The following is a 10655-nucleotide window of genomic DNA, read 5'->3' as shown; positions in this document are numbered from 1 at the left end:
GTTGATTTGACAATTTGATTAATGTGCGGGGGGTTATTATGGTATAACATAGGACCGTAATAAATAAAAGTAACATCAGACAATTTTAGAGAATTGAATAACTTTCGTAGTTATTTGAGACACGAGTGAATTTCAATCCGTTTGAAAGTTTGCTTCGTCTGAATAAATTAACGGAAGTGTTTGAATCGGATTATTGGTTTGGTGTAGAACTGAAAGTAATTTAATTATTTGAAGGGCGCAGGCCCGTTTCCCCTTTTGACGGGCCGCGTAAAAAGTAACTCCGAACATGTTAGAGAATTAAATAACTTTCGTAGATATTTAAGGGAAGAGTGAATTTCGTCAAAAGTGAATTCGTTTGAAAATTTACTTCCTCTAAATAAAATAACGACGATGGTTAAAATAGATCATTTGAGTTGGTGAAGGATAAAAGTATTTCGATTGTCCGTCGGGCGCGGCCCAGTTCTTAATTTTGTCGGGCCGCGTCAAAAGTTAAACAGGACACGATCGAAAAATAGACTTGCCTTCCAAATTAATTACTGGGCAAATCTAAATAGAGTAAGACATTTTTATTCGTTTTAAGAAAGTTGTTATTCTTTTTAAAGCAATCAAGTGGGGTGAAGCACTCCGACAGTTAAGTGCTAGATCTACATATAAGAAGTTAGAATTAATAACGTAAAGTGCATTCATTTTCTCCTTAAATGCTATTATTGTCAGACTTTTATTAATTCGATTCTCTTTCGAATAAACAAGTTGGTCGGCTCGCTGCTTGAGCGACCAAGTAGAACGGACCCATATCAACATTTACTTCGGCAAAACTAGTGCTAGGGTGCGCTATACAAACGAATCCCTGAGGTCTTAACAAAGACATCTAAAAATATCCGTAACATAATAAGAACTTCAAACATTAGCGGGGAGCCATCAATACGATGCGGTCACTTCGAAGTCTTGCCTCGAATTGAGTTACTCGGCTAAGACAAACCCGTTACCGGGAAGCCGGGGGCACCTTATTGAAAGAGGTGCGTTTGACACTACCATCAGCTTTTCTCTGGTCTGAAAGGAGGAGGAGGGAGGCTCCTCCTCCTCCTTTCAGACCAGAGAACACCCGAGGCTGGGTGAGAACGGGGAGGCTGCGACCCGGCCGGGGGTTGCGGGAAGGGGCGCCACCTTGATCTCCTTCTCGGCGTCGTAGTCCCCTCCGCTGGTCTGGGCTAGCAGAGCGTAGGCTCGTTGCAGCGCTTGATATTCTTGCGTCAGCTGGCGGTAGCGAAGCTCCGCCTCCTCATGCACACACCAATGCAACACAGCACTAGTACCAGAATCAGTCAGACCGGCGACAAAGCACCCGCGACGCAAAGACGAGTCCGATTCCAGGCTGAAGAGGAATGTTTGGCGCCAATACGCTGGCAGAAATGGCGGGCTACCTCTTCGGGTTCCGTGTCGGGGGTTCTGTCGGTGTGAAAAGACAAGGACGATCCGTCCGAGTCCACCAACACGTCTTCGTCGTAGCCGTAAAATGTTTCGATGACCTGCGGGCGCGGAAGCAAACATCTCTCTGAACAAACTGAAGCGACACCTCACGATGAATCGACGAGAGGAACGATAGCGAGAAAAAGGCCATTTCATCTTGCGCAACACCAAGCAGCCGCAAACAAACAGACTCACCTTGCAGGACCTCACGCTTTGTTCCTCCTCAGAGATTCTCGACGTCGGTATCGTAGCAGCAAATCTCTCTCCTGTCGACACAAATAATCCGCCTTTGAGATTCTTTGGATGCAAAGGGAACGAACGGCTCCGGCGCAGAAACAAACGCGACTCACGATGACATTTCTGACATGAGCTCCTGTCTCCAGAGCCTGAAAAACCCGTCACCGGCGATGATTGGAGGGACGCTCGTCTTTTCCAAAAGTGACAACTACAGGGTGTGTCAGGGTTTTCCAGATTATCTTTATCGTACGATTATGTTGCTTTGACTTTGACTGCAACCTGTAATAAATAATATTATTTATCCCTTATTTATCCCTATCGCTTATCCCTTCCTACACAAAGTCGTAAAACATCCCTTGCTATGTTTTGACTAGAGGTCAAGGGCTTTCTCTATTCAATCCACTCTTACACCCACCCTGTTTCTCTTAATAAAAATGCTCGTGCAGGAGCCGAGAGTCAGACTTCATTCGTACAACGGATGGACTCTCCACCTGCAGGTGTCCAAAAGAACTTACTTGTCTCCCGTGTGGTTCTTGCAAAATAAGTTGGAGCGAGCGCAACTCTAACAGGGTGCATTTTGCCACTAGCTGCTTACGGACAATGACGTCGCGCTCGCGGCTCATGGTTGACGGGCTGAGCAGCCGGGCGAGTCCGTCGTTTTCAGCGCACAGCGAGTGGCAAAGGCGCTGACAAAACGGGAGCTTTGAGCTGCTGAAAACGGCAAAACAAGTCTAAAGCGTGTTCAAACGCGTGCGCACAATGCTCCTGCTTGAAAGGTCGGAATTTAAGGGGCCAATCTTTTGGATGGCGGCCGCCGGCCAAGCTTTGGACGGAAAAGGTTTCCTGGCGACAGCGAGCGAGCGCGGCGCTGCCGTACGTGCACCGAGTCACCTGCCTGAAGACCTTGGACAAGTCGTCGATGATGTGCCGCTGCTCCACAACTTGAAGGAACTCCATTTCACCGTCCTGCTGGCCGCAACCGCGCTCCAGGTCATTGAGCAAACTAGGCCTTCTCTGTGGAACACAAATGCAGTGGACTCTGTTGGCACGCCGCCGTTGTCCGCGTCGACTTACCAAGCTTGCCATCTCCTCGTTCTCCTGGGTGACAAAGCGCACTTTGTTTTCAAGGCGACACAGCACCAGTGAGAGTTCTTCATTCTTCCTGCTCAGGCGTTTGTTTTTGTACAGGAGTGGCAGAAACTGGCTTTCTGTTTCTCTCAGTCGCTTAAGCTGCAAGCATGAAGTGCGGGATGCGAAAGACGCACAACACGCGGGCCAGAACGTATCCATTCCTTTTGCATCGGTTTGAACGGAATCGTGGCTTTGGCTCCCAATAAAAGACATCTACCAGGCAACCGACTCGCCGCGCCGCTCAACTAATAAGCAAGCGCAATGGGTGCCTCGCTGGATGGCGCGCATCAAACGTAGCGCAAACCTTCAAGCGTGCCGTCAATAAATTACCAGTTCATTGCGCTCTTCAGAAAGCAGGGCGTTTCGATCCTCCAGTTTCCTGATGACTGCGCTGAGCTCAGCGATTTTCAGATGAAACCTTCGCGTGTCCCGATCCTCCTGAGACTGAAAACGCCCCGCAACACACACACACAACCACTCGTTCAAAGTTCAAAACTGTTTTTGTGCTACCTTCCTCCAGCAACGAACTAAGTCATGCGTACTGCAAGTGTGTGATGAGGTGGCTTACGCTATGAAGAGGATTGCTAGTAGCGCCGTTGACCCCACTTCCAGGGTAGTTTAGGCCCGCCCTTTGGGAATCCCTCAGGGCAGCGATCTGCTGCTCGGCAGCCTGAGTCTGCAGCTGAAGGCGGTGGACGTGGCCGGCCCCAGGGATTTATCCAAAACACTAACCGCTCTGTCTTTCAGCTTGATCTCATCCATCTGGATGTACAAACGGGGAGCGCTCAGGCAGGCGGGCAAACTCATTTGCCAGAATTGTGACAAAAACAAAGAGAGCAACCGGCCAATTTTTATCTTGAATCGACTAGAACACCATTGCTGTGACAAAAGCGAAGCGAGCAACCGGACGTTTTCTTCTTGTGAAATAGAATAGAATAGAATGCCTTAGGTGTCATTGCACTGCAGGTATACAACGAAATTGGGAACATAGCCACGCACCGCGCATCTGATCAGTCCTACCAGTCGGCGGATCTCCCTCTCGCAGTCTCTCTTGGTTCGGCTCAGCTCCTCCCGATGCTGGTGATGAGCCGATCGGAGCTCGGCCGCTCGGGACTGCCAGGCCTGCTGGGCCGCTGCCAGGGCTTCTTCCGCGCTCCTGGTGGAGGCGACACCGCTCGGTCTCCCGACACCGCCGCGTCTCCTCCACTTCCGCCAGCAAAGCGCCCCCGCTCCTCACCTGAGCAGACATTGCGCCACATCGGGCCGTTGAGACCGCAACGGAGCGCCGCGACGCTTACTGAGGACAAGCTACACAATACGGTAGCGGCCGCATCGGAGCCCGACGTGGCGTGCGGATAGTCAGACACGGATTGAGCGGATCACCTTGTCCATGGAGCCGTCCCTCAGGCTGAGGACCAAGGCATTCAGTCGCTGGATCTCTCCATCTTTGATTTTGATCACTCTCATCAGCTCCATTTCATGCTGCCGCAGTAATGTCTCCCTGGTAACGGCTAACTCTTTCTGCTTCTCCTCATGGAGTTTGCTTTTGAGTTCCGTCATGGCGGCGGTGGCACGGTGGTGCTCCGCCCGCAGGTCCTGACTTCTCTCTCTCTCCAGACAGCTGACCTGACATGACTTAGACAAACTTTATTGTCATCTTGTCTGCACATGGTGCATACAAAACGAAATTTCGTTGCACACGGCTTACAACAAAGTAGTGATATTGCAGTTGAATAGAAGTAACATATCCTATGAAAATATATATATACATATACTGTATATATATATATATATATATTACAAATAAGTATAAAGTGCAGCAGTGCTAATTATGCAATAGTGCAAGTAGGCAAAACAGTATTCAAGAGTGTGCAGAGGAATGCTAAACCATGTATTAAACTTCTATTTAAAGGGTTTACACAAGTTCAGTAAAGTTGGTAGTGCGAGATAGTGCAAGATAGAGGTCCGTAGTGTCATAAAGTACAGTTCTGTGAATGTGTGATGCAGAGTTCAGTTTAGAGCTCAACAGTTCTAATGTTCAACAGTCTGATGACAGCAGGGAAAAAGCTGTTGCAGAACCTGGTGGACCTGCAGCGGATTGTGCGAAACCTCTTCCCAGAGGGCAGCAGGGAGAACAGTCCATGGTGGGGGTGTGATGGGTCATTGATGATGTTACGGGCACGGGACATGCAGCGCTGAGATGAAATGTCCTGAATGGAGGGAAGAGGAGCCCCTATGATCCTCTCTGCTGTCCTCACCACTCTCCTCACGTTCTTCCAATCGGAGGCGGTGCAGCCTCCACACCACACAGAGAGTCAGCTTGTCAGAATGCTCTCTATGGTGCTCCTGTAGAACGTCCTCATGATGGGTGGGGGCAGGTGGGCTCTCCTCATCCTCCGCAGGAAGTACAAGCGCTTCTGTGCCCTCTTGATCAGTGCCGTAGTGTTCATAGTCCAGGTGAGGTCTTCTGTGATGTGGACCCCCAGGAATTTGGTGCTGCTGACCACCTTGTCGTGTAACATGGGGGTAGAGATGGTCCAAATGGTAGAATATGGATTGTTCACAGGGATAAATTGACAGAGCTAAAATTCCAAATTTGTCCAAAAGATGGCGCCAGACCAAAACATGAGACCAAAGGAGGGGCCAGAATAAGCTAAACCGGTTAAAATGGATATAAAAAAGGAACACGGTGTCAGAGTGTGAGTCACGCATGGAAGCACAAATGTGATTTTTATTTTTATTTCTTTGCTTGGCTAAAAATGTATTCTGTAACCGCTTTAAGCAATATTATTTGTCAATTTGATCAAGAGACCCGTCACTGAGAATAGTGGCTTCTCAGTGGCGTGACATAAATTGTTTGGAGAAGCACAAATGAAATGTTTATTATGTGATTTTTAATTTTTGATTTCTTTGCTTGGCTAAAAATGTATTCTGTAACCGCTTTAAGCAATATTATTTGTCAATTTGATCAAGAGACCCGTCACAGAGAATAGTGGCTTCTCAGTGGCGTGACATAAATTGTTTGGAGAAGCACAAATGAAATGTTTATTATGTGATTTTTATTTTTTGATTTTTTTGCTTGGCAAAGAATGTATTTTGTAACCGCTTTAAAGCAATATTATTTGTCAATTCGATCAATTCATGTAACAGAAAGTAGGTCAAAGGTGAAAAGGGGAAGTGAAAGGTTTTACCACTAGCTGTGCATTTGGTGGAAAGTACTGCGTGGTCAGGGCGGAAACAGCGGCTGAAGGCCACAGATAACAAAGCGTGGGGAGGCAGGCCAGTTCCCCCTATGGGGCGTGGGAAACTGGCCTGTTCCCTGCTATAGGCGTGGGAACTGGGCAGTTTTACCCTATAGGGAAAGTACCGGAGAAAAGAAAGGGGAGGGGGGGGACGGAGAGGTCTATAAAAGGTCCTGCTGGAGAAGCTTCAGGGCTTTTCCCCCCAAAAGAGCTCTGATACGTGAAGAGGCCCGGAGGAGTTTCAAGATTTTTTCCAAAGTCCCAAAGATCTTTGTGTGAGACGCAGGATCACTGGACTGAAATTAACTTGGATTTACTCCTAAAAATTGGACTGGACAACTTTAAACGAGAAATTGGTGAGGATGACCGTTTTTATGTATTTTAGCGAGAGGGGGGAATAGTCATCGGGCCGCCGGCTTCCTCGTGGCCAGCCTGTTTCTCTAATTTGGATTTTAGAAGCAAGATCGAACTGATCACTCGACTTTGCTTCCACCAAAAATAGCACGCAACTGGTATTTACCTCTTCCCTTTTTTATGAACTGTGTTTTGCAATCGAATTGTTCTGGGATTGAATGATTTTATTAACACGGGTATCAGTGAGTGAAGTTGTTCAGTTTCTGGAGTAATTGAGATTTGTAATTCTATTCCATGTTTCTTTAATAAATGTGTTTTGTATATTACTTACTTCGTTGTGCGCGGATTTGTACTAAATATGCAACCGAAGGCTCAGGCCCGCTTCCCCTTTTTGACGGGCCGCGTAAAAAGGAACTCCGAACAAGTTAGAGACTTAAATAACTTCCGTAGTTATCTGAGCCACGAGTGAATTTCGATCTGTTCGAAAGTTGTTTCGTCTGAATAAAATTAAAGGAAGTGTTTAAATCAGATTATTGGTTTTGTGTAGAACGGAAAGTTATTTAACTATTTGAAAGGCTTAGGCCCGCTTCCCCTTTTTGACGGGTCGCGGAAAAAGTAACTCCGAGGAAGTTGGAGAATTAAATAACTTTCGCAAATATTTAAGGGAAGAGTTGAGTTCGTTGAAAGTGAATTCGGTTGAGAATTTACTTCCTTTAAATAACATAACGATGATGATTAAAATAAATCAGTGAAGTTGGTGGAGGATAAAAGTATTTCGATTGTCCGTCGGACGCGGCCCAGTTCCCCTTTTTGTCGGGCCGCGTCAAAAGTTAAATAGGACACGATCAAAAAATAGACTTGCCTTCCAAATTAATTATTGGGCAAATCTAAATACAGCACGACATTTTTATTCGGTTTAAGAGAGTCGCTATTCTTTTCAAAGCAATTAAGTGGGGTGAAGAACTCCGACAGTCAAGTGCTAGATCTACGTATACGAAGTTAGAATTAATCATATAGGGTGCATTAATTTTCTTCTTAAATGCTATTATTGTCACACTTTTATTAATTCGATTCTCTTTCGAATAAAAAAGTTGGTCGGCTCGCTGCATGAGCGACCAAGTGGAACGGACCCATATTAACATTTACTTCGGCAAAACTAGTGCTTGGGTGCGCTATACAAACGAATCCCTGAGGTCTTAACAAAGACATCTAAAAAATATCCGTAACGAATAAGAACTTCAAACATTAGCGGGGAGCCATCAATACGATGCGGTCACTTCGAAGTCCTGCCTCGAATTGAGTTACTCGGCACGCGCTTCGGGTGACTTGAGAGGGATTGGCGTCGTACAGAAATTAGATTGATTCCGGAGGAGTTAATTTAACTCGGGTGGTTAGATTACGGACGAATCTCCGAACCCGGCTAAAATAAACCCGTTACTGGGAAGCCTGGGGCACCTTAATACGAGAGGTGCGTTTGACAACCTCCACAGCTGAGCTGTTGATGATCAGTGGAGCGTGGTGAGGCTGGTTTTTCCTGAAGTCGACGATGATCTCCTTCATCTTCTCCACATTCAGGATCAGGCTGTTGTCTCTGCACCAGCCCACCAGCTGCTCCACCTCCTCTCTGTAGTCCAGGTCGTTGTTGTCTCTGATGAGCCCCACCACCGTTGTGTCGTCTGCGAACTTCACGATGTGATTGGTGGTGAACCTGGGGACGCAGTCGTGTGTCATCAGGGTGAACAGCAGGGGGCTCAGGACGCAGCCCTGAGGGGAGCCTGTGCTGAGGGTGATGACATCAGAGGTGTTCTGTCCGACCCGGACTGACTGAGGTCTGTTGGTGAGGAAGTCTAGCAGCCAGTTGCGAAGGGGGGTGTTGAAGCCCAGGTGTTCCAATTTTCCTACTAGATGCTGTGGGATGATGGTGTTAAACGCTGAGCTGAAGTCCAGGAACAGCATCCGAACATGGGTGTTCTTCTCCTCCAGGTGAGCCAGGCTCAGGTGAAGAACGGAGGAGATGGCGTCCTGAGTGGAGCGGTTTTGCCGGTCGGCAAACTGGAACGGGTCAAATAATGGGGGGAGTCTGGAAACGATGTGATCTTTAAGCAGCCTTTCGAAGCACTTCATCATGACCGGAGTCAGTGCAACAGGCCGGTAATCATTAAATGAGGTGATTTGAGGTTTCTTCGGCACCGGAATGATGGAGGCAGTCTTAAAGCACGCTGGCACTGTGGCTTGGCCCAGCGAGGTGTTAAAAATGTCTGTGATGACCCCAGCCAGCTGACTTGCACATTCCCTGAACACACGCCCAGGAATGTTGTCGGGGCCAGGGGCCTTACGGGGGTTGACTCTCCTCAGGGTCTTCAACACATCGGCGGAGTCAAGGCAGAGTACCTCCTCTTCCTGATGGGGGACAGTTTTAACTGCTGGAGTGCCGTTTAGTGCCTCAAACCTCCCAAAGAAGTTATTTAGACCATTTAGAAAGTCAGCATCAACTTCACCCACCGGGGGGGGAGGGTGAGTTGTAGTCTGTAATCGCCCGTATGCCTTGCCACATACTCCTGGTGTTGTTGGCGTCGTGGAAACGATCCTGAATTTTTCGACTGTGGTCTCGCTTCGCTACCCTGATGGTACGGTTCAAGTTGGCTCTCGCTGTCCTCAGTGTCTCCTTGTCGCCAGACTTGAAGGCAGAGTTCCGTGCTCGTAGCGTTTGACGTACCTCCTCAGTCATCCAGGGTCGTTGGTTGCCCCGGGTGATGATATTCTTAGTGGTGCTGACGTCCTCGGTGCATTTGTTGACGTAGGCTGACACAGTCATGGCACACGCATGTCAAATCTACATCGGGGAAACTGGGAGGGAGGGAGGGAGGGAGGGAGGGAGGGAGGGAGGGAGGGAGGGAGGGAGGGAGGGCGGGAGGAAGGCAAGCAGGGAGGCAGGCAGGCAGGGAGGCAGGCAGGGAGGCAGGCAGGGAAGCAGGCAGGGAGGAAGGCAGTGTCTGTCTGTTGAGGTTTTCACCTTGTTCTTCTCCTGCTGAAGTTCTAACTGGACGTCCATCAGTTTGGCTCTCAGCTCGTCATTGGCGGCCTGAAAGGCGTCCGTTCGCTCCGCCTTGACCCGCCCTGCCGGAGCTCGTTTGGACATCTCTTACTCGAGTCTCGCCCGGTCGTCAGTCAGAGATCACAACATTTGTACCTGGAGAGCACAAACGCAGCGCTGTTTTCCACTGGCTTCGGACTCAACTTCAATCGGTACCGTAACGTACAACATCATAAACATAGATCTAGCTTGACTTATTCATTGAATAAATGCATTTGGTTCTTCAAAACTGCATCACGCAACATAGCGTGACCGAGACGGCCGTTATCCACCTGCGTGAAGTTATTTGGTGAAATGAATGAGATGTTTAAGACACCATCGTTCTGTCTCTATGTAGATGAAGGGAAATAATCGATTGCTGAAGGTCCAAAGGTGTTGTGATAAACAAATAAACATGTTAGTTACATATTTGTGATAAACATATTAGGCAGGATAATCACATATGTTAACTTGACTGCCCACACTGTATTTATTTATGGTTATTTGTTAAATCGAGTACTGTTAGACATGAAACAGGAAGTGTTTAACATAAATGGACGACGAAAGGGGTACTCACCATTGTAGCTCCTGCTGGTCAATGATACGAGCCTCTTCTTGCAGTGGAAAACATACAGCCAACTAACACCGTGGAACCTAAAGGAAGGAAATTAAACATTAACATTTAGCCTCAACCAACATTCACATATACAACGCAACGCAAACTACACAAACGTAAATCTTTTTAAACACAATGAGTTGTACTTACCGTGTACGCTCTAGACGGTCCACTTGCAAGCAGAAAATAAAGATATTTCTGTTGATAATCGTCGTGTTTGTATCCGTTGTCTCGCTCAAGGCCATTGCGCCCACAGATTTGAATTTTGGCCAGAGTTCAGCCTATTGACGTCATTTCCGCGGTGTAATACCCGCATATCTGAAACGGCAAAGTTAAGAGTAGAGTTAAATAAAGTTTTTAATCAACGCAATAATTTACAAACGTTGACCAGTCGAAATAATCGTCGAAATTTGGCGTCTGTGGCTGGAAGCAGACGCCGAGTTCGACGTTCCTCCCAAATGCCACACTGCCTCGCTTTTCAGGCCAACAAAAAAACATATTTTTCAAAACAATGAGTTGTAATTACCTTGTACGC

At 47.5% G+C, this 10655-nt stretch overlaps 1 long non-coding RNA gene across 2 annotated transcripts; it reads right to left on the bottom strand.

Moving 5' to 3' along the window:
- Nucleotides 1-1115: 1115 nt before the first annotated feature.
- Nucleotides 1116-2194, bottom strand: LOC137840341 (uncharacterized). 2 transcript variants are annotated; one of them, XR_011086928.1, is made up of 3 exons: nt 1663-2194; nt 1422-1526; nt 1116-1278 (listed from the first exon to the last, which is right to left on the bottom strand). It is a non-coding gene; the product is annotated as an uncharacterized lncRNA (long non-coding RNA). The 2 variants fall into 2 exon arrangements; XR_011086930.1 differs by having other exon boundaries at nt 1116-1275; nt 1663-2192.
- Between the last annotated feature and the right edge of the window lie 8461 nt (nt 2195-10655).

The sequence above is a fragment of the Syngnathus scovelli genome, chromosome 1, assembly GCF_024217435.2.
Source record: "Syngnathus scovelli strain Florida chromosome 1, RoL_Ssco_1.2, whole genome shotgun sequence".
Taxonomy (NCBI): Eukaryota; Metazoa; Chordata; class Actinopteri; order Syngnathiformes; family Syngnathidae; genus Syngnathus; species Syngnathus scovelli.
The sequence above is the reverse complement of the archived record's forward strand: the minus strand, read 5'-3'. Positions and strand labels throughout refer to the sequence as shown.